The 23,947-nt window shown below is 40.0% G+C and overlaps 1 protein-coding gene across 3 annotated transcripts in view; it reads left to right on the top strand.

The window, feature by feature from the left end:
• The window catches only part of lrfn1 (leucine rich repeat and fibronectin type III domain containing 1), a 153,981-nt gene that overhangs the window by 94,741 nt on the left and 35,293 nt on the right, over positions 1 to 23,947 (top strand). The window contains exon 3 of one of the 3 annotated variants that reach the window (XM_078167013.1): positions 7,180 to 7,227. The exons of the other annotated variants lie outside the window; for them this stretch is intronic. The gene's annotated coding sequence lies outside the window, so the exon portion shown is untranslated. The remainder of the gene's footprint in view (positions 1 to 7,179; positions 7,228 to 23,947) is intronic. 3 annotated transcript variants of the gene reach the window in all.

Genomic DNA, 23,947 nt, shown 5'->3' on the forward strand with positions numbered 1-23,947 from the left:
AGGCCCACTAGCAGCTGTAGTAATTATGGCGGGGGTCAAAGGAGGAGGTACGTGAAGTTGTCATAGAGCAAGAAAGTCCATGTAGGGGCGAGGTCGGGGGCGGGTGGATGGGTCAAAAAACATCAGACTTTAAAGGGATAGTTTTGATCTTTTCAAGTGGGGGTGAATGAGGTACTTATCCATAGTCAGTGTATTACAGACAGTAGATGTTAGTCGGTTCACCCCCAGTTTGGAGAAGCAGACAGTAGTCTTGACACAGAAGCCAGGCAATGTACTGCTGTGGAGGGGGCAGCAACAAAATGTGTTTTAGCAACCTAAAAAAAGACCCAAGTTAAGTGTACGCTATATTTAGAATATTTTCACCGCTTTATCTTGCCGTCAGACAGCATTTTTTGGCAGGGAACTGAAGCTGTTGTACTGCTCTCTTCTAAGCCAGACTTCAATGAGAAAAAATGTGATTTAACATCACTAAGCCCAGGAGCTGCTGGTCCACCACCTGCCTCGATCAGTAAGTTTGTTTGTGGTATTGTATGACTTTGACATTTAAAAGTGTTAATTCGGACTCACCAAAGTCACAGAATAGCACAGGCTAACTAACTGATCGAGGCAGCAGTAGACCAACAACTCCCGTGTTAAGCGAGCCAAAATGACTGTTTTTCTCAATGGAGTCTGGCAGCTTTGACGAGAGCATAGATGGGGAACTTAAACCGGTAACAGCTTCCCCTTCTGACGTGGGGTTCACACAGGATGCAGAAGCACCTTGATTTGTTAATTGTGGCACAGTCGCCTGGCTTTTCACACCAGAAGTACATTCTCCATAGCAGTCAGCAAGCGATTCTGCTCCTCTTCTCTATTCTAATTGCATGTAGAGCTTTGTCTTTATGTGTGTGATTGCATGTGTGTGTGTGTGTGTGTGTGTGTGTGTGTGTGTGTGTGTGTGTGGCTCTGCTCGTCTCTCTTGCTCTTTTTATAGACACAACTGAAAAATATGTGGAAGTATGGGATGCATATGCTGTCATTTATCATAGTCAGATCTTTTATATTGAATTTAATATACACCTTATATCATTTACACTAGATTATTGGTGTGTTTTAGACCAAGCAGAGAAACTATCACTGTAGAACGCAAGCTGGCCTGGGCACTTGGCATGGCACCACGTCCAGTGTGGACAGCCCAATCGGTTAGCATGGGCTCCAGAAGCAAGCAGGCAGCGCTTCATAAAAAATCAGCATGCTTTGCAGTGCCTCACGCCCAGTGTGAACCCAGCATGATGCAAAGGTAAAGCCTCAGCGTCCCCTGCAAACAGAACATCTTATTGATGCTGCTTCACATTAGAAATTAATTGGTGAAATAATGATGGCTTTTATGACAAAGAAGCCACAGGTCAGGCAATATATTTGTCATCGATCTTTCATCAAAATGCGTCTTCAAAACAAGACATTGATCATTTCAACATTTTTGACAGCAGATCAGTTTTAAATATTGCAGAGAGTAATTGAACAAGAAGGTAACTGACTTTAACTGCTGCTAAGTTAAAAACAACTCGCACTGAGCAGCATGAAATGAAATCGCAGTAGCTTAAGGCCTGATGGAAAAATTCCAATTATTGACTGACTTCTTTATTAAAACAATGAGAGAGTTTGTTTGGCTGCACTGTACACCAGTTCTCTTGTACTTCTGACAAAATTACCACTCAATGAGTGTTTGCTGTAGTGTTGTACCACCCTTACTGTTACCACAGTAACCATTGGAGTCACAAGATCAACCAGGAGTGAAATCTTAGGGATTACAACTTTAAAGTTTAAACAAAAACTTCTACAGTTTTTAAGCTTCTAAAGCTTAAAAATGTTGTACAGTGCACGGAGTGAAATGCAATGGAATTGACTTCATTTAAATTAAACCATTTTTATCAGAACTGGAACATTATAGCAGCTCAGTGACAGAGAGAGACTCAGGAATATGATGTCTAATGGAACAAAAACTAAATCCCCCTCCTACTATAAACCTAATGTGTCGCAGTATAAGTCATTTAGTCAGTCACATATTTTGCATTTGACAGTTACAGCCGCTAAGTATACCGTTATACCGGCAGACTGCGAGCAGGGGAATAGTTTTTTAATGTCGGTTGTCGATTTAATCGTTCTCTGAGCGCATGCAGTCATCAAAGGACTTACAGACACAAATTGAGGTCAAGTCTAGTCGCTTCTAAGGGAGAAGCTTCCCAAATAAATGGATCAATAACTCTTCTAATCACTTTCCCACTTTGATTCTGCCTGACTGTGAAATTCTTTTTCTTGAATCCAATATGAGAAATGGTCTTCTCTCTTTTTAAATACCATCTCATAGTTACCATGCCTTAGTACTGCATACTGAAATTGAACTGACTTCCAGTCTTTATATTAATTGGCATCATCTTTACTAACTTAATATTTGTCTACAAAAGTTGTCACTATGTTATGATTGGAGTCACAGTCATTAATCATTAGTCACACACTGTTACCCACATTCAGGTATGCATGCCATTGTGACTCAGGCTGCTTACAGAGCAGAACCAGGTTTCAGCATCAGGGTGAGCCTCCGCTTGTTCCCCTGTGTCTTCTCCTTTTGGCAAATAAATTGGAGGGAGCTGACCTTTCATCAGATATGCACAGCAAACTCAAGTGTTTAAGCTTCAAGAATCAGACATGTTAACTTCAATTAATCAAGTGAATACCATTACAGCAGGTGACACCTACGAGATGGTTCACTGCGCCATCCACATATTTTACTCATCATCACTCCAAGGCATTACTTTCTGACTATTTCCCAGTGGACGGGTTTGATCACTGGGCTCCGTCTCACAGTCACTCACTGTCTGTAACACTCAGCGTCTACTTCTCTGCTAGCCTGCTGTTATGTAGGCCTAGTAGCCTCATGATTAGTAAGGTTTTCAAAGTATTTAAAAACAATGAATGAATGATTACTGTCTCAATCAAATAAGTATATCCAGCCAGTATTTACTTGCAAGACACCGCAAACTCATATAACCCAGATCCAGACAGATTTCAAACCATACTTTAATAAAGTCCAAAAATAAGGTTTTCAAACTGTCCTTGTCTACATCACTGACAAAAACATTTACGCTATAATAGGGCTAGCATGGTACCCAATTTTCACTACACAATTATCATGGCCAAAAAAGTTAAAGGTAAAAATATCATGATATCTATAGAAATTTTGGGGAAAAAAGCAAAACTCTATGTTGAGCCTTATCTTTTTTTTTTGTAATTGAATTTGACTCAAGTGTAGGGGAGTTGGAGAGTGAGTCTGTAACCATAGCTGTACAAAAACTCACAGAAAGAGCAATTCCACTTAATGGATAGTGATTTTGGGGTCAAAGGTCAAGGTCACTGTGACCTTGCATCCATCTTATTCTCGTGAACGGTATACCTTATGAAGGCCTTGAGGGAATTTCCTCAAACTTGGCACAAACATCCACTTGGAGTCAAGGATGAACTGATTAGAATTTGGTAGTTGAAGTTCAAGGGTTAAGGTCACTGTAACCTTGTCCGTCGCTTTCTTGGAGATGTGGTATCTCAAGAACAGCTTGAGGGTATTTCTTCAAATTTGGCAGAAGGATGAACTGATTAGAATTCGGCGATCAAAGGTCAAGGTCACTGTGACCTCACAGAACACATTTTTGGCCATAACTTAAGAATTCATGTGGTTATTATGACAAAATTACACACAGATGTCAAATTGGATAAAATGATGACATGATGATATTTTGTATCCAAAAGGTTAAAGGTCAACTTCACTGTGACCTCATAATGTTGTGGAAAAACACTTTTCTGGCCGTTATTAAACACCATAACTAAAACAGCAGCATGTCAAACATCCATGTTTTAGAATTTGTAGCTTCTTTCCAGCAACATCCATATGTGAGGCATCATCAGCTGTCTGTCTCATATGACTCTGGACAGACATGGATGTAAACTGTAAGTGTAACATCATGAAATATCATAGTTATCATCAATACTGGTGTATCATGACACGCCTAAAGGAAAAATAAGACTTTATAAATAGTCCATCTTGCCTTGTTCATCAAGGTTTTGAGAAAAAGTCAGCACACTCAAAATTGAATAAATACTCCTAGTTTTGATAATCTGAACATCAGAATATTTCAGGATTTGATTGAGCTATTCCCTGAAAAATAAACATTTCTTAAGTAATTATAATTTGCACAGTACAAAATAAAATGGGACTTTACTTCTCTGAAATTGCACAACTCACACAATCTGTTTTCCTTCTGAATATCTGCCAACTCCAGAGGAAGAATACCAGCTCTCAGCTGTGACATCTCCTCGAGATAAGCAACATATGATTCAGGGCCAAACTTCTGTTTAATATGCATAAATTTCATTAACTTTGCTTTTAACATCACTTTAACAATTTTCTTTAAACCTAGAAAAAGCTACAACTTAAGGCTGTTTAAAAGCAAGGTGATACATAATAATGTTATGCACTTGTGCCGAAATGTGTGTTGAAGTAAGTGAGTCGTCAACAGTTTTGATAATATAATCAAAAATCATTTATCAAGAAAGAAAATCAGCTTTTCAAATGTCAGGGTATACTGCTTTTCTCTGTTTGTATTATTGTGATTTTATAGACTAAGCAAATAATGTGCATTTTAAATAACAGAAAGTTAATTAAAGGGAAATTTCGGTTTATTTTAACCTGTCACCTATCGTCCTAAATTTGTTTCAAGTCACTAGTGACATAGAAATAATAGTTAGCATGTTAGCCGTTAGCCTAGATACAGCCGTAGCGTCAGACCTGTTAAAACTTAATTGAACGGGCATCCTTTCAAGTGCAAAGTTAGTCCACTAAACAAGCTTTTTCTCCACAAAGACCGCCTCATATCGTTAGGATAAATGTCAGAGAACATATAGAAAACGACATGTAAAAGTGTTGTCTTACCTTACCGGTATGGTGCCATGTTTGTTGTTTACCATTTAGCTAAGGTCCCATTCCTTGCAACAGAGGTATTCCTCTTCTGTGGGCATTGGGGTACAGTAGTGATGTGACGTTTGCGAACGAGCCGAGTCTTTGAACCGGCTCTTTGAAGTGAACGAGTGAACCGGCTCTTTAGAGTGAACGAGCCAGTTCCTAATTCACGTTGTGTTGATGACCCCCCTCGGTTAGAAACGAAAGGTAGGAAGCTAACCTACTGTCAGCACTTGCTTGTATTGGCAGGCTTGTTGTTTATAAAGGGCATTGCTATGGCTACACCAAACTTTATATGTGCAGGGTCTATTCTGGGTCCACATTACAATATCCAGATCATGTGATGTGATAAATCAGCAATGTGATTCGTCGTTGAACCCACTAACACCCGCCCTCCACACACACACACAGCAATAACCCCCCCCCCCCCCCCCCCCCCCAAAAAAAAAAACCAAAAAAACAAAAAACGAAGGAACGAACTGCATCTTTGAACCGGCTCTTCAAAGTGAACGAGAGCCAAAGAACCAACTCTCACAAGTGAACGAGAAATCCCATCACTAGGGTACAGCATTCACAGGTAACGTTACACCACCGATCTCCAGAGCTAAATCCTTCCAGCAGCCATTCCTCCTCTGTCGTCCTCTACCTGTTGTGCCTCTCTCTCTCCTCCTCCGTTCTTCAATTTCACGAAGCTCTTCATCAGTGTATTCTGGCTCAAATAAATAAGGGCGGCCATCGACTCTCGATGTGGAAACCCTATATACGAACATTCCACATTTAGGTGGTCTTCAGAGTTGTTGTCTTACCTTATGGTGTGTTTACCATTTACCTCTGCTTCCCAAAGCACGGCCGAAATATCGTAAGAACAAGCAGCGATCTCATACCGTGCCTGAAATTTCGCGAGAACAAGCCGCAGCAGCTGCAAGGCAGAACCGGACAGTAGCCTGAAAAGTTCATTCATTTATTTTATGAAAGATTTATAGAATAATGGCTGACTTTTTGCCAGACTTCGACTTTGTGGAGGAGGAATTTGATTTTGCAGAGTTTGATGGCCGCCCTTATTTATTTGAGCCAGAATACACTGAAGAAGAGCTTCGTGAAATTGAAGAACGGAGGAGGAGAGAGAGAGAGGCACAACAGGTAACGTTAGAGGACGACAGAGGGGGAATGGCTGCTGGAAGGATTTAGCTCTGGAGATTGGTGGTGTAACGTTACCTGTGAATGCTGTACCCTAGTGCCCACAGAAGAGGAATACCTCTGTTGCAAGGAATGGGACCGGTTGCAGCCGTAGCTAAATGGTAAACAACAAACATGGCACCACACCGGTAAGGTAAGACAACACGTTTACATGTCGTTTTCTATATGTTCTCTGACATTTATCCTAACGATATGAGGTGGTCGTTGTGGAGAAAAAGCTTGTTTAGTGGACTAACTTTGCACTTGAAAGGATGCCCGTTCAATTAAGTTTTAACAGGTCTGACGCTACGGCTGTATCTAGGCTAACGGCTAACATGCTAACTATTATTTCTATGTCACTAGTGACTTGAAACAAATTTAGGACGATAGGAGACGGGTTGAAATAAACCGAAATTTCCCTTTAATAATGAATACCATTGTTTCCAAAAAAAAGTCTACCTCCTGAGCCACAGCTGAGCCCTAATATGGCATGATGAATACAAAAGAATCATTAAGAAAATCAAGTCAATAAATAATAATTAGTCAATGATGAGGAAGTTATTAGTTAATCAATAAAAAGGCAGTTTTTTTTTTAAAGGTTACAAAAGACAATGCCTAATTGTGTACATCAGAATGTGTTAAAAAAAAAGGGCATTTTTAGAGGTATTTTAAAATCTGTTGATAGTTTTTACAAGACAAACTCTTCACTGAGTTTCACAGTCGAAGAGCATTGATCGGAAAGGTCAGATTTTGGTATCAGTAGCAAAACTAAGTGTTAGAGTCATTTCTAGCAAGTCCTAGTTTCCTATTATTTCTTGAGTCAGTCTAATGTGCCACCTCTCCTGATATCTCGGGAACCTTTAATTAAAGGCAGGTGTGCTGAATTGAGTGTGGAGCGTGGAAGACGCCACGGGGTTACAGTCTGTAACCACCGTGTTTTTTGTTAATTTTAGTTTTTATCGTTTGATGAAGTCGTTTGATACTGATGAACTTTGTATGTCTCTCCATACATCCAGCAAATCAGTCAACTCTAAAACCAACCGAAGCACCTGGATCATCAAACAGTGAGTAAAACTAAACCAAAGACAGTGAGTGCATCATATCTCCCGTCATACCGTCATACCTATTTTTTAACTTATTTGGAAGCCGCAATACTAAGAGAGCTTTACAACAAAAACACCTAATCAAGGGTAAAATGATTCTGGCTGGCCAGACTTCACATATCCAACTGGTGTTAAGAGTCATGGTGATGAAACTGAGATGAAATAAGAGCACGGGTAACTTTCTCAAGGTTAGTACAGACTGTATTTTATCGGTACTTTTCACTGGAGGAAGTGAGACGAAACAGTTCTTGCATCTTGATCTCAGGAAAAAGATCTGAGTAAAAAAAAAAAAAAACGGATTCTGATGCATACAGCTAACAAGAATTTCCAGAAAGGCTGCAGATGTTTTTTTTAAAGAGATTAATAGAGTAGAGTGGGTGGAATTCAGCTATCCTAGATTCATTATCATTAACTTGCAGAAAGTTTGGCAATATCACTTTATATCTGCAAGCCAGTCATTAAGGTGAGTCTGCTGGTGTAATTTGACAGAGGATTCAGACCTAATAATTTCATTATGGGCTGGATATGAACCTCTTTTTTCATTGCAGATGTTTTAAGCATGTTATCAGTGATTTTAAAGGCTTTAACTCCAGTAGTGGGTGTTTGCTGGAGAAATAGATATCCTGTTTGCAAATGCTGTGACCGCGTTGGATCATCCAATATTATTACCATGCAGAGATAAGTGAGCTGCAGAGCAGAGATTTAAATACAGTGGATATCAGTGTGGCCTCAAAAATAGAAGATATAGTCAGGGGTTGGAGGCAGCTCACTTTTATTCATTTGCTGTAGTTCAACAGATTAATCCTACTGTTCCACAGTTATTGAACATTTGGTGCTGGCTTTCAGCGTGTATTGACACAACACCTCCTCTAAATAATTAAATTGCAGTCAGAACTTTATTGCAAAGATTGATGGAAAGCTCTTGTGCTTATAAAAAGTTATTCACTCAAGGAAGGAGCTAAGATCAACTCACGGGAAACACCAAATGTCAAATACAGTCGAGATGATGCACTACACCTCCAGCAGCAGGAGAATGATCCATCAGCAAGTTATGGTCTGAGCCGTTTGAAGGGCAGTAACTGTGACATAAACCCTTTTTCCGAACCTTTCAAGCAGGATGACCTGGTACATGGTGTCAACTGCCTCACTGAGATCAAAACGGGTTCAAACAGAGCAATCACAAGCACAAACAGCAACAAGGGGAGCTCAAGGATAACCGTCTTATGTGCCGTGGAACATCTTAAAACCCAATTTAAACTTCTCAGCGCATTATTATTCATAGAAGGCATAAGTTTCAGGAAACTGCTCTTTCCCAAACCTTGGAGAAATATACAGCTCGTATGAAATATATAAATGATATCAATGTTGTATTCTAATCAATGGCACACTGCACCTCTCGAAGTTTTGGGGAAGATTTAGTCCAGGTTATTAAATACTGACTGACTGCAGCACACCAAAATGGAGAAGAGCTCCAAAGTGACATACATTTAAGAAAGACATATTTTCTCATTGCACTCTAAAATCTCTAAAGGCCTGACAGAGAGCGATTGACATTTTCATACTCTAAGCTCTGGATATTATTCATAGAAATGCTGAGCATATTTGAAGAGGCCTATTTTAACATTTTATAGAGTCCCAGCATCTCACCAGAGGTGACTTGTTCCACCCCACACGACTCCATATCCATTATAGATGGCCAGCTCAGGCAAGCCAGCAGTATACATATGTTTACAACTGTCAAATGCACCAAGAGGAGTTTCGAAAAAACAGCTATCCATCTGAGCTGGATGGATCCTGAAGACCTTGTTGTAACATTATCTCCAAAGTATATCCATTATACATGCAGAGATAAATGTGCCAGAGTGCACGGAACTAAAAACCTGGCAGCCAGTGTAGCTTCAGGAATATGCAGTAAAAAAAAAAAAAAAAAAAACGAGGTAAATTCACTTTCAATTCAGTCATTTCCACATCCCGTAAATTTTAAAGTTGAAGCATTCATCTTAATTTATCTATTAACAGAGCTTTTATTCACAGTAATTATTTCCTAATCAGTTTGAATGTAAAAAGCCTTGGGAATGAAAAATCCACATTCTGAATTCAGTGTACTGACAATGAGTTAACAGTAATATGAGGGCAGAGATGATAAGGTTGTCTTTTATTTGCAAGTAAAGGACAGGAAATGCTCAGTTCCTTATCTGCTCAGAAGGTTGAATGAAAGGCGCTTTAGTCTAAAATGTCATTTTTCTCAGGAAAAAATGTTGTTGGAGTGTGGGGGAGAAACAGAATTTAAGATTACCGTCAAGCACTTGAAAGTTGTCCCCCAGTTAAACTCTGTTTTGGTGTAAAAGCTCCCTTTGATTGTGTAGTTCAAGACCACGCAGGGCAGTGAGGTGTTATGGGTATTTCACTTTTAAGTACATACCTTCAAATATGTTTAATAGTTGATGTTTTGAGGCTGGTGGTTCTCTGTATTTGTTTTAAGGGGCTGGCGAGGGTTTTTGCTCCTCCAAGACATTTAGAGAGACTTTGTAGAAACCTCCAAGAAGTTTTTCATCTGAAGCACCGTGTCATTTATTGAGCAACTCAGAATATGTGCTCGTCTGTTTGTCAGGGTTCAAGCAAGCACAAGAGACATATTGCAAATAAAGAGTTTATATAGCTAAATTTTTAATGTCCATGAGAGACGAACCAGTTGGTACTTGGAAACTTAATTTCTAGGAGACAAGAGTTGTACGAGGAGACAGGAAGACACATTTATACCTGTCCAGCACAAAAAGGGCACAGGGGATTAGATGCTACATTAAAGAAATACTTCACCCTCAACATTGTCATTTGTTTAACAAATATGTATCCCAAGTTATAATGAATTGGTGAAGAAAACATAGTTTTTCTTGTATGCTTCTGGTTAACAAACAATCCAGAAATGCAGAAAATTCTCCATGAATTAGAGTCAAGCCGGTCCACAGTTAATGACATATAGTTTTGCTGTTTTTGTAGTTTTCATACATCATGGTGTCATTTGAGAAAAACAAAGTTTTCTGTATGAATTCAGCTGAACACGGGGTGAATAACTGAAATACAAATGGTCATTTTGGGGGTTGAAGTTTTCCTTTAAACTTGAGTGAAAAGATAACTTTTTAACATTATGTAGCCCACAGCAAAATATGAATGAATACAAACAATTCATTAAAATGCATAAATAAGTTAAAACAGTTAAAATGTCACATTTGATTGAATAAAAGTCATTAAAAAACAGTGTGATAATAATTTCATGGGAATGTTTAAAAATAGGCCTATATAATTAAGCAATATCACACGAGAGGGAGTGATGTTGTACTGTGATATCGTCACGGCTGTGATTCGGTCATAGGCACGAGGCCGCTTTTATACAACAGTTCAACAGTTAAATAAGCAAGGCTGATTAAGAAATGTTGAAAAATGAGGACAAAATAGATCATTTAAGCATTTTATTTGTCTTCCGCCAACAGAAATAGTTCCCTCAGGACTCCGCTGTCACCGTTGCTATGTAACGCAGACATGGTGCGCCAGGCACTTACTCTTTATACACATTTATCAGCATGTTTCCATTAATTGTGCAGCCGGTGAAATAAATCTCTGGTGACTGCATGGTGGACTGTCACTTCACAGGCACAGCCGACTCTGCCTTCTGATCTGACAGTATGTTGCTTTTCTCCAAGTCATTGAGCTCCGCTGATGAAACACTGACAAACCTGGATGTGTGCTCAGATGGATTCAGCTTCTCCTCTCCCTCATCTTCCTCTGATGACCATTCATAGTTCAATTCAAAACTTATTTTAGGAAACAAATCCATATTTTTGGCTGTTTGACAGTGGATGAATTAATTAGCCTACAACGCAACTGCTGACCTAACTGACACTAACCGTCAGTTTTGATTTGATTGTTGATTGCAATCAGCTGTGAGGCGGAGTGACACATACACAGTGAAATAACCGTGATGTTGTACTCCAATATCATCACGGTTTTACTGTCTCTCAACCAATCAGATTGCAGGGCCGGAACTAACTGTTGTATAAAGTGCTTTAACGGTACTGTCCCTTTAAGAGATTCATGGTCCTTTGCCCAAAGAACCCAAGACTGTGACACAGCATACATGCAGAACCAAAAACGGTGGATAAGTAAATAATCCACTATCTTTGGCAGAACGGACCTGAGAGCAGATGAGAATAGCAGAAAAACGAACAAATGAATATTTTTCCAGAGAGTGATTTAAGACCTGAAAAACAATAACTATGTGGTTGGTGATTCACAAGAGCCATATCTAAGTTAATCAAACCACAACAGTTTTGGTGAGTTTCAACTTATTTTATTGTAATACCATTTCACCTTGCAACTGTGTGGAGAAAGCTATTAACACAAGCTGTTAAGCTGCTAATATTTTCGGTTTATTAAGGGAACTATTTGAAAGTGCATGTTGTGTTGTTAATTGAAAACAGTTGTTTTTTTCTTCTTTTTTTCCTCGATTAACATTTTTTATTGTTTTCCAATGCCACTACAACAACTTATTCATTGTTGACTTAATTACAGTTCTCTTTAAATAGATACATGAATGTGAGGGTTTTGTATTTCATGTAAAGAGGGACACTTATAGAGTCCGATGGCAGTCATTAGGAGGAGACGTTAAGTTTTATTATGTTTAAAAGACGGAGATGCGAGATGAAAGATGCCGCCCCCGTCGTCGCCATGTTACAATGCGCAGTCATTGTAAAACTTTATTGATTTGAATTATATTACAGGTCATGTTTTTTTTGTGTGTTATTGTTCCTGTTTGAAGTTTGAACTTGAAGAGAAGTTTCTTCTGTGGAGTGTGTGTGTGCGCGGAGACTACACACACGCCCAGGACACAAGATGGCGAGCCAGACACGCAGACTTCGTTTCTAAACACAAGAGTTCATCTTCATCGTGCTAGTCAGAGGATCCGCTGCGCGAGGATGGACTTTTGGTAAACTCTCTGCCAGAGCGGTAGGAGTAGCCTATTGGTTTCTTCTTCTTTTGAAACTGAACTGATCTGGAGTACATAGAAACTGAACTCTGAACTGAAGTACACAGAAACTGAACTTTGAACTCTGAATTGACATGTTACATTTTGTATTTTGTTCTTCATAATTGTCTTTGTTGTATAAGTATTACACTTCATTTTGATTTAGAAAGGTGTAATTATTCTCTTAACTGTGAGAAGAGAAAAAAAAGAGTTAACTCAGGAAGATAATTGAACCAAAATAAATTAACCTTAAATAAGATAGTTACAGACCGGTCTAACATAACTAAACTATCTAAACTAAATAAACCATCTAACCAGGGTGGGTTGCCTGAACTAAATTATCTCTAACCTAGGAAAAAACTGAGGTGAGGAAAAAGAGGTGAAAGTGACAGAAACTTATTTTTGGTACCTGCAGGTTATTGACTGATTCAAATGTTATCTGTGAATGTTTTTATTTTTATTTACTTCCAGTAAAGTGCCAGCTTTTGCATTTAAATCACCTGGTCTCTGGCTCAATTGTATTTGTTACCAGGGGCAGCTGGCCAATAGAGGGCGATAGGGCGCCGCCCCTCCTCGAGCCACAAAAGAAAAGAAAGATGATAATAAATGTATGATTATCATCATCATTATTGTCATATATACACACAATATATTAATTATTCTGATAATTTTCCCTTGAAACAGCTCGTCCTGCCTCTGAATATCCAATCAGATGCAGTGTGAAGTCACGTTCCGGCCCTTTGGGGCGATATCAGCCTGGCTGGAAATCGCCCCAACTCACTCTCATAGACTTCCATGTAAAATGCTTTTTTTTTTTCTAAATGCAGGCACTCCAATGCAATCTCTATGGGTTCTGGGAGGGCTTGCCCCAACGTGTTTTCGTCATACGTAAACCACCAAGTATCATTCATGTGCTCCTCGGATGGTCCGATTCCCCATGTCGGGAAGTCGTTCTTACTTCATTGTGTGTTCATGAGCGTTTAGGTGGCATTGTGGAGACATCATGGACATTACAAAGAAGATGTGTTATATTTTATCACTCAAAATATTTAAAAAACACGTCGTCAACCGTTTCCACTGAAATATTGCTTTACGGTCGGAAACTCATTTTTCCGATTATTCCAACATCACATGAGGCAGCGCCACTGCGCAGCGGTCACATTCAAGATCAACATGGCTAAAGTTTCCAGCTGATCCAAGAGGCTTTTTAACCATATAGGTTATAAAGTAACGACACATAGCGCGCCCAAATTCACACCTGTTCATTCCTCTCTATGGATTTTCTCTGCGACCGTTGGCAAGAAGCCACGCATATCACATGAAACAGCGGAGCTGTAGCTTTGTCGGACACTTTGTCGGTAGTCCAATGTTTTCACAGCAATGATAAAGTTACTCTAAAATTATGTATAACAGAGCTTTCATACAGCTCTGCACACACATTACTCTTGGATGGATTACTCGCGAATGCAGGGTTGCACAGAAATGCCACGCATATCACATGAAAGCGCAAGAGCAGAGCTTTCATGTGATACCACACACATCATTGTGCTGTCATCCCATCACGCTATAAATACAGATTAATTGTCTACAAAATAAAAACCTGACAAATTTCTTTACAATCCATTATACAGATCTTATTATCAGTCACTTCATATAGTGAGGAATATCGTATCTTACCACGTCTTAGGCTTGCGTGTGTTTCTCCCTGTCTATCCACATTTGTAGTCCGGCTTTCAAGATGCAAATATCTCCATATTGTCAAGTTGACACTTCATCAAACTTTTTATGACAAAACCAGCCACTTCACCTTTGCGCACCCAGACAACTGTAGCCTAATTATGCATGCTGACAGGGCCGTAGTCACACATTGTACAGTAGAAAACGGCACTTCAGAATAAAAGCTCCCGACTGTAAATTTACTGTATTTAAAGATAAAGATAGAGATACTTGACCTGTTTGCAAGTCACTTGCGGTCCATTCAGAATGGGCCCAAGAACCACTTTTGGACCATGACCCACCAGTTGGGAACCACTGCTTTAGCGGGTCAGGATCAGAGTGGCTGGGTCGCCATTATGTCGTGACAGGTTGTTTATTCATCAGGCTCCACCCACTGTACCCAAAGAGTCCAGCAGAGGGCTCTGCCTGTGTGAAATAGAATGAAGGTTATTTTATTGTAACCCTAGTTCTATAAGCACAGGTGGAGCCTTCTACCAAGGGGTCCTGTCGCTCTTATGCTGCTTGCTAAAGAGGGTGTAGACTGATGGATGGCACTATGGTACTCCCCTGTAAACTGTGGGCTCTGCACATATTTGGGTAGGCACGACCTGTTTGGCTGGCTACGTTTATACAAATTTAAATGGGTGAATGCGTTGTTGTGATAGGTGTGGAGGAGAGTATTACCTGTAGAACCCAGTAGAAAGATCCGATTGTGCCAATAGAACTCAGGTTACATTATCGTAACCTTTGTTATATCAGGCTAACATTTGCTAATTAGCACAAAGTACAGCTGAGGCTGATGGGAATGTCATCACTTTTGTGGGTACTTAATCATAAACCATAGTACTGTGCAAATACAATTTGGACCGGATATTGATCTTCGAGGAAAAGGGTTACCAAAGTTATAACAAATGGCAGGAACATGATCATCTTTACCAAATTTCATAGCAATCCATCTGCCAGTTATTGAGACATTTCAGTCTGGACCAAAGTGGTGGACACACTTGAAGTAATGACTAAAGTTTTGAGCTCCGTTATGAATCCAGATGAGTTGGTTTTGACCAAATACTCTGCCTTTAGCATAACAATAAGTCAGTGCCCATCTTTCTGTGTTGCTGTTGTGATGCCATTTCAGGACACAGGTAACAAACAAGACAGAAATGATAAATGTAGTCAGTATGAAATATGAAACATGTCACTGTTAAACACACACACTCACAAATAAACAAACAACCCTCTTATAATCAAAGGAGGCCTGAGAGCCGATCCCTCACTGATGAAACCCCAGCTGGAGTTTTGGGAGGAGGGACAGTCAAAAAAAGAAAGAATAGTGGAGGGTGATGAATAATGAGCAAACCCAAGTTGCCTTGTTTTAATTTGATTGACTACTGTGAAACTAATGACAAAGAAAGGGTGAAATTAAATGTTTTTATAAACATAACTCAACCTCTGCAGCTAATGTGATTGAGCCTTCACAGTAGTCTTGTAGTGCTTAGTAGATTTCATTTGTGTTACAGGAGAGCCAATAAGACAAATGAAAGAGATGAATTTTTGGGATTCAGCGCCAGTGAAATGAGAGCCTGCTGAGGAAATCAGATAAGCTCCCTGTATTCCTCCTTTGACATATTGGAAACGATCTTATCAAACCTCTCCCCTCCTGTTTGGTCTCTTCATCCTGACTCTTGTCTTGACAGACAAATCCTGTTACAGTTGGCAATAAATTCGAGAACGAAACACAAATTACAGAAGCCTGAGTATTTACCAGCCTGGAGAGAATTGGGACATTTTCATGAGGGGAAGGAAAATGAAGAGCAGTTGTTGTTTAACCTGTTTTGTTGGTGACTGCTGCACCACCACCTCCACAACCTGTCAAAGTGACAGCTCTGGCAGCGCCTGGGCACAACTCTGACATTATTTGCAGATGGTAAATAAGGAAAAATATCTGGCTAGCCAGCATGATTCATAGTTAGTCCCAGCTCTTGTTTACAGACAAGTTGTCACATTCATTTAGCAAATTACACTCGTGCTTGGGGCTCTGTAAAATGGTTTTGCCCTTCCACTTTATTGGGGAAGAGGGGATAGTAAAAAATAATAAAAGCTTTTTTCTCTGCGCAGCCTTCAAATCTGTTGACTCACAATCCCTCAGAATCATTGATCTCTACAAAGGGATTATACAGCAAAGGTGCCGATATCTTATTTTTCAGTATTCAATTAATTGTTCAAAAAAATCAACCAGCTAAAGGCAGCTCCATTACTCTTTCATAACCCTGCTTAGAGGCTTGTATGTAACAGGATATGCTAATACTTGTCGTACTAAGCCCTTGTAATCTTCATGCTTGAATTTGTGAACAGAGGACCATGTCTTCTCCACATACTGTAAATACTGATGGCATAATATAACCGTGTGGAGAAAGTAGCTTGAATTCCCCTGTGTTTTTAAATGTTCCCAAAGAGTACAATGCAGCAAACTGTGATGCTGCAGCACAGATGCAAAAGTGCACTAAATATGAGTGAACGATAACAACATGAACAGTTACGGATTAAGATAAGATGCATGTGTATACCCCGTCCTCTATGATACATTTTCATGGAGACTGCAGACCATATGCTTATGTAGCAGTCAGTGAACCATGAAATCACTTGGTTTTCATGAAGCTGATTTGCATTCTCAGGTTAAAGCTCAATGGGCCAGGAGAGGTAGTTGTAAAACCTTCATTTAGTATATCAGACCTGTCTTTTCTTATTACGGCGGCACAAAATGATCAAAGTGTCACTATTACTAAAATGACACCGCATGCTAATGGCATGAGACGTGCAGACAGCAACACCACCTCGCACTGTTTTTAAACAATCACGGGGTGATCTATATTTGCACCGTTCTTCATCATGAGCTGCTTGCAACATTTTGCTGAGCTAATGAAGTTAGATATGCATATTCACCTGAGCAAGTCTAACGCACAGCACAGCAAAAATAACCCGTGGATGAGTTATTGTTTTAGGTAGGTTAATAAGAGCTTCTCCAGAAGTAGGAGTCTGATGCCATTCATATTAATCCTGTTCGCTCATGTGCGCTCACAGCCACATGTAGACTGCCACTGTTCAGCTGCCTATGGCCTCGTAATATTTTGTCCTGTTGATGTGACATGAATATGTCAAACCCCTGCAAATTTCCATAAACGCCACCATGCAGTCTGGTGATGGTGCCAAAACCTGCGGTGTGTTAAGATTTAGAGACCTGCCTGTAGAAGGATTATGCAAGTAATTGGTGGAACCACACTGCAAAACCATCCCTTGGGAATAAGGGAAATGTGAAATCTAATCCTAGCGAGCAGTTTGTTCTTACGGGAAAGTATAGCTTGATTATTTAATTTAAAACACTGACTTATTTTTAACACAGGAAGGGCAGGATGTTAAAGCATCTCTAGGTATAACATACTATAGTGTAAAATATAGGTCCATTTACTAGCTTTTTCATGAGTTTTGTCACGGAGGTGGATCCATTGGCATGCAAGCTTGTACTAAAGAAGAACTCATTTAACATTGCACTCCTGTAATGACAGATTTTTTTAAAGTTTAAAAAACAATGCAGCAGAGCCAGAGACACCATCATTTTTATTCCACACATTCTTCTACCTGGTGTCTACATTATCCACAATGCAACTCTACAGCTAACAGTTGGGGGATTCAGGTGTTGTTCTGTCAAAATAAATTTACATGATCAAGATTTAACTTTATGTTTTATTGTATAATTTGTTTCCTTAGGCAGCAAAAAAAGACCTACTCTTGCACTTTATACTCTTAATGATGCTATTTACTTTGTAGTATGAAAATTTCAACACTCTTAAAAGCAAGAGTTACTTTATTATTTATATCGGCCGCAGATTAAATGATTCATCACTTGCCAGTTGCTTTGGATTAATACCATATTAAGATGTTTGATGTTTAGTAAGCTATGACCTGCATGTTGTTTTACAAGGTTTTTGGCTGATCATATCTCTAAAACATGTCCAGTCCTCACTCAAAGTAATGTAACCACAGCCAAAATGATCTCAAAGACATTTCACAGAGCGGTGTGTGCAAAACAACACAATTAAGAGAATGCTGCACTGTACGTGACCTAAATATCCTGTTTTATCTCATGTTGCTGTAACTTTTATCTTGGATGGCAGTGCTTTCTTTTTTTAACCTTCCTCTGTTGCACTTACAGCTGGAAAGATCAATCCGTAAGTCAGTCGATGGGAAAATTGATCTGCGGCTTTGGTGCACACTGAAATATCTAACTATTGGTTGGATTGACATTAAATTCTGCATGAACATTCACACCGCCCAGATAATCAGTCCCTTGTTGTGTTGATCCCCCATCTTTTCATTTCGCTGCATCAATGATTCAAGTTTTTCACTTATTCAGTTAAATATCTCAACAACTGTTAGATGGATTGCCATGACATTTATTTTATATTCATGGTACCCACAGAATGTAAAGTAATAACTTTGATGAGCTGACATTACCTCTAGCGCCATCTTAAGGTCAAAAATTCATTTTATAACCAAATACCTGCAAAACTAATCACACTCCCATCAGCCTTAGATGTGTTTTATGTTTCATGTTAGTTAGCAAGTTAGTTCATGTTCATTAGTGTTAGCATGCTAACTAGTGATGGGCAAAGCAGTTCTTTAGATGTTACTGAATCACTAGAATCAGTTCATTAAAAAAAAGGTTCGTTCAAAAGATTCGTTCATCGAATCGTTCAGTGCTTGGCGGGAGGAGACCTGACTGTGTACTGCGTAGTCTGACTCACTGAACTGATACACAGCTAAGCTGCTGCTGCGTCTGCCCTGCACTGGTGAGTCTCATTACTGGCCAGCCTAACGTTTTAAGTTTGTTTATCTGGAAAATAAGTCTGTTAAAACAATGGGGAGGTGTGTGATTGTGTTCATGTGGCTTGACTCCTGGCTACATTAGCTGTTAGCTTGGAGAAATGGTCCCTATGAAAGTGTATAGCTGAGGAGAAATGATTTGAATCACTCTGGGATCGGGGTTACGTCGTTCACAGAGTGATTCGTTCACCGAGTGATTCGTCACGCGGTAGGCAGTCCCTCCCTGCACCCTGGCTGCCTCGCGACTCGTGAGTGATTCATCATTCGCACAGACCGAATCGGCAGTTCCACTCCCGGCCTGCACGCTCGCTGCTGAGCTCAACTGAACTGAGAAATGAATGAATCAGTTCCGGAAGTGATTCAGTTCAGTACGTTCACTCAACAGATTCGTTCTTTTGAATGATTCGTTTGCAAACGCCACAACACTAATGCTAACACGGTAAATTAAAGCCTCTTACAGACTGTGAGATTTTAGCAATCTTCTGAGTTAAGTGCAAGCTACCCTGTGTGACATGGATCTGATAAACTTGTATACAACATCTACATCATACAGGCAAGGCTCAACTCCACAAGGTTTTCCTCTTTACTGGTTTCCCGCACATTTCTTTTAGTGCATTTTGCCTCCATGGCAAGCCGCTATCTGTCTGTGTGTTGGGTTTAGTACCAGTGCGTTATTTCATGCTACATTTCTACTGGTTGGTTTGAAGACGTAGATGGTAACAGCAGTCACACAGTGAGATGGTCATCCCAAATGTTTGACACTGTCAGAATTTCATCCCAGGCTGTCTCTAATTGTAAGACTGTGGCAGCTAGGGTGACCATATTTTGATTTCCAAAAAAGAGGACACTCGGCCCAGCCACGAGATAGCCTACTTAAATGATACTCGCAGTTTACTCAAAGATGCCTTATCATTTTAATATATTTAAAGTTTATATGTATGGATAGAGAATTCAGTTATATTACAAAATATTATCTCTCAAAAACAGAAATTCAGATAGGCCCCTACAGGGGACACATACACACACTAGAGTGTGGCTACCCGATCCGAGCCCGATGGGTCCCGATGGGTCGGGCCGGGTTTGGTCAAAAATGTATAAATTGTATTCAGGCTCAGGTCGGATTCGGTCAGCTTTCAGTGAAAATTTAGTGTAAAAATAAATAAAATCCTATTGTCTGTCCTGTTTATTGCTTGGGGACTGTTATTTACATGACAACACCTGAACATAACACACACACACACATTGGCTTTGGTTTGTTTCTACCTCTCCCCTCGCTGGAAGTCTCCCGCCGCCAGCCTCCACCTTGATTAAACGCTGAAAATAAAATAAAAGAGGGAGACAGGTTTTTCCTATTTTATCTTATTTTGTTATATTTCTCTCTCTCCCCTCGCTGGAAGCGTCGGACATCCCGCCTCCCGCTCCTGTCTCAAACACGGAGGTCTCCCTCTCCGCTGAGCACCCATGGTGCACGCCCGGCCTGTTAAATAGCCTGTAACCATAACAACTGTGTGACACAAACTCAGTGCTTTAGTAATTAAATAATGTTGGGCTCGGTTCGGGTTCGGATAGAGATATGTGGCCCGTGCCGCACTCTGACACACACACACACACACACACACACACACACACACACACACACGGAAAACCGGACATTATCATCAATTCATAAAAAACCCCGGACGCCCCAGACGGGATGTGAAAAGTGGACATGTCCGGGCAAAAGTGGACGTTTGGTCAGCCTAGTGACAGCCATCCTTGAACCTCTGTCACTGTTGGACGTGGGACCATCATTTTAGAGCCACAGCCAAAGATATCGCCACGTTTCTTTCACGTTGGTCGTCTTTTGTCTGGGACAGCACAAAATTGCACAGTGAATACTGAGCTTAAGATGGTGTATGTGCTGAACACTACTTAGCACCAGCATGTGCACATGTTAGACGCATGTCATGTTATGACATTAGCCTTTCACTGAAAGCACCACTGTGTCTAGCTACGCTCTCAGCTGCTTTCATGGCGGTGGATTCTTAATCTTGTTCATTCAAAGATGTTTTGTTTCATAACATCTCATGTTTAGCTTCTCAAATGTAATGATTTCCTCCATAGCCAACAATGCTTTTTGCATCAAAGTGGAATAGCCATGTAGCTATTTACAACCAGATAGCATCGTGACAGAGGCAAACACCCCCAACAGTGCTATAATGCTAGTTATACCGGGGATGACTATGGTGTGTGTGTATTCCTGGGCATCCATGCAACATCAAAATATGACGTTGACATGAGCGGGTCTCAGCTATTCTGCTAAAGTTTATGTACACAGTGTGCATTCAGCAGCTTTATACTGTACATCTTAAAAAACTGAAGACTACGATGAGCCCACACTGACTCATGTGGGATTCAGTTTTCAGTCCCGCTGTGTAAAAATTCTGCACTTGACCTATTCATTCACCATGTCTTACTCCCTCCATGGACTGTGTTGCTTTTTATATTACATCACCTGACTGTCTGGCAGTACATCTATGAGATATTTATCAGAATATTCAAGACTGACTAGTACTAGCCTTAACCGTGACCCCTTCACCCTAATCCTAACCACTTCAGATCTTGAAGCATCAACATGACGAGCACTAGTCAGTCACAGCATGCAGTGATCCATAATAACGTGTTGCATGGATATGTGCAAATAGCTTAATAGCTGCAGTGTGATCTGTGACTGTTTAATGTACAACTCTAATATACCTGTAATCATATAACATGACATATCTTATATGAATATGACATGAAGTACTTATAAATGAGCAATCAACACCCCTCGAGTGAACCCCATTCACTGGTGAAGGCCACAAGATGTGGCTGAAAGCAAGTTATTATTCCCACACTTAGGAGCGAACCCTTAAGCTCAACATGTCCTCATGAGTTTTCAACACATTTATAGACCGCTGGAAGCTGCCAGTGAATAATTAGTACATATGTATATTTCAATAGTTAGGCTAAGGCTAATAAATATTTTATAGCAAGAAAATATGATTATGTTATACTGTTTTGGTCATTCATATTAGCTGTTGGTACAAAAGAATGTCCTTATAACTGCTTACAATCACAATAAAGCAAAATAAAAGCAGTGTTTTAAATGTTAATGTGCTGCTTATAAATGTTACATTGGAATTAAAGCATTTTATGTGCTTATATTTTTAATAGGCCTATATTTTGGACAGCTGGCTGTGAGAAACTGTGATGAGTATTTTCCTCTATTTTCTGACTATTTAAAGACCTGAAAATCTATTAATGAATTTAGTGGAAAACAATTGGCAGACTAATCAATAATGAGAGTAATCATTAGTTGCAGCCTCAGTTGGATTGTGGTTTAACTGCATTGCAGAATTCCAATCACAATGCAGAGAGACTGCTTCCATAGGTGGATCTGACAGTAACGTGAGCGAAATCCGATTGCTTGTTCACATCTGTAACTTAATCCATGTTGACGTGACTGTATGTAGTCTCATTGAAAAGCAGGTGCGCCTTCAGCTAATGCATTACAGCAGTCCTCCACATGTGATGCACTAGCCCCGTCTGATGGAGTCTAACCATAATACAGCCAGCCTTAATTATCGCTGAGAATGGGTTTTCTTGATCCCAACTGGCTCCTTTAGTTCCGGGCCTTTTCTTGGTAACCTTGCCCTGAAGCAGCACCAGATTCATGAGTATTGATTGGCTGGGACACACACATACACACACCATTCATCTTTTCTTGACCTCTAATGCCAAAGGTTTGTAGAAGCTAATAAAAAGCTAATTATTCAATCAAACCGCTCCTACAAGCAATTTTCCTTAAAACTGTTTTTTGCCTCATTTCAAGTAAAGAGCTCAGCTCGGTTCGAGTCAGGCCAGTGCGATGGGAGCGTTCATTAGAGTCTGGAGAAGTTTTAGATTAGCAGAAGCGGCTCAGACAAAAACAGCTGCTCGTCTTTAATAATCACCTCACTTTTGTGGTTTTGTCCCCAGTTGACTCTGAGAATTTTGCACCCACTGATTAAACTGGATATATTCAATGTATTTAAACACATTAGGTCTACACTTAGTGACATATTTTCAATATGTTCACAGTTTCGGGGCATTGCTGTTCATGCACCCCTATTAGGTAGATGTAATTAGGCTTTGACTGTGGCAACACAGCTGCTGAAAACCCATGAATACGCACTATGAATCCAGCAGCATGATTGATACCTTGCCATGTAGCGTATATGATCCTGTGCGTAAATCAAGTCATTAATCAAAGTGCTGACATGAGGAGTAAATTACTGTAAAGCCAGTGGGGAAAGAGGAATGGTCTGATGGCGTTCATTTTCGTGGATTTGCTGAGGATGAGTTTGACCTCACAGTTATGACAGCTATCGGGCTACTCTACACCTCCGAACAGCAGCACTGTTTCCTGAACAAGTGGCTCTGTCAGTCCACTGCTGAGTCATGATGACATTGAGAATGTCCTTTAATAAGTGTGTTTCAGCCGCGGCTGCTTTATTGCTTGTCTTCATCTCGGGCACTGTGATTGCTTCAGTTAGGGAGAGGGGGGACTTGCTGAAAAATTGAATTCTAACCAAAATCTTAACTCCAGTCAGGCAATTTGAAAACAATTAGTCTGTAATAAATACACAAAAACCTCCTCACATGCAGTGGAATTAATTTCCCATACTGATGCGGTCTATTAAATGATTTGGGTCCTTGCTTTCCTTGCCGGTAAGCTCAGAAGTGGCACCACTTCTGTTGACATCTGGGGAAAGGAGGAACACAAAGAAAGCAGCTATCTTATGAATGCATTCACTCAAATCTATAATTGATTGTAGCTCCAAGGCTTGCTTTTGTCTCCCCTGATGGTCAGCAGGATCTGATGTAATGAGATGCCTCAAGGTTTTTTGCAGAGCTTTCTTTTGCAGCTTTTGCTGAGCTGATATCTAAGAACTGGGGAAAAAAAAATACCCCCCTCTCTTTAAGCCAGAAGAAAGATAATTCTGACATTGTCTTCTAAATTTGTAATTTGTAATCTTGCGTGCTGAGACAAAAAGTATGAAATGG

The sequence above is a fragment of the Epinephelus lanceolatus genome, chromosome 4, assembly GCF_041903045.1.
Source record: "Epinephelus lanceolatus isolate andai-2023 chromosome 4, ASM4190304v1, whole genome shotgun sequence".
NCBI classification, from domain to species: Eukaryota; Metazoa; Chordata; class Actinopteri; order Perciformes; family Serranidae; genus Epinephelus; species Epinephelus lanceolatus.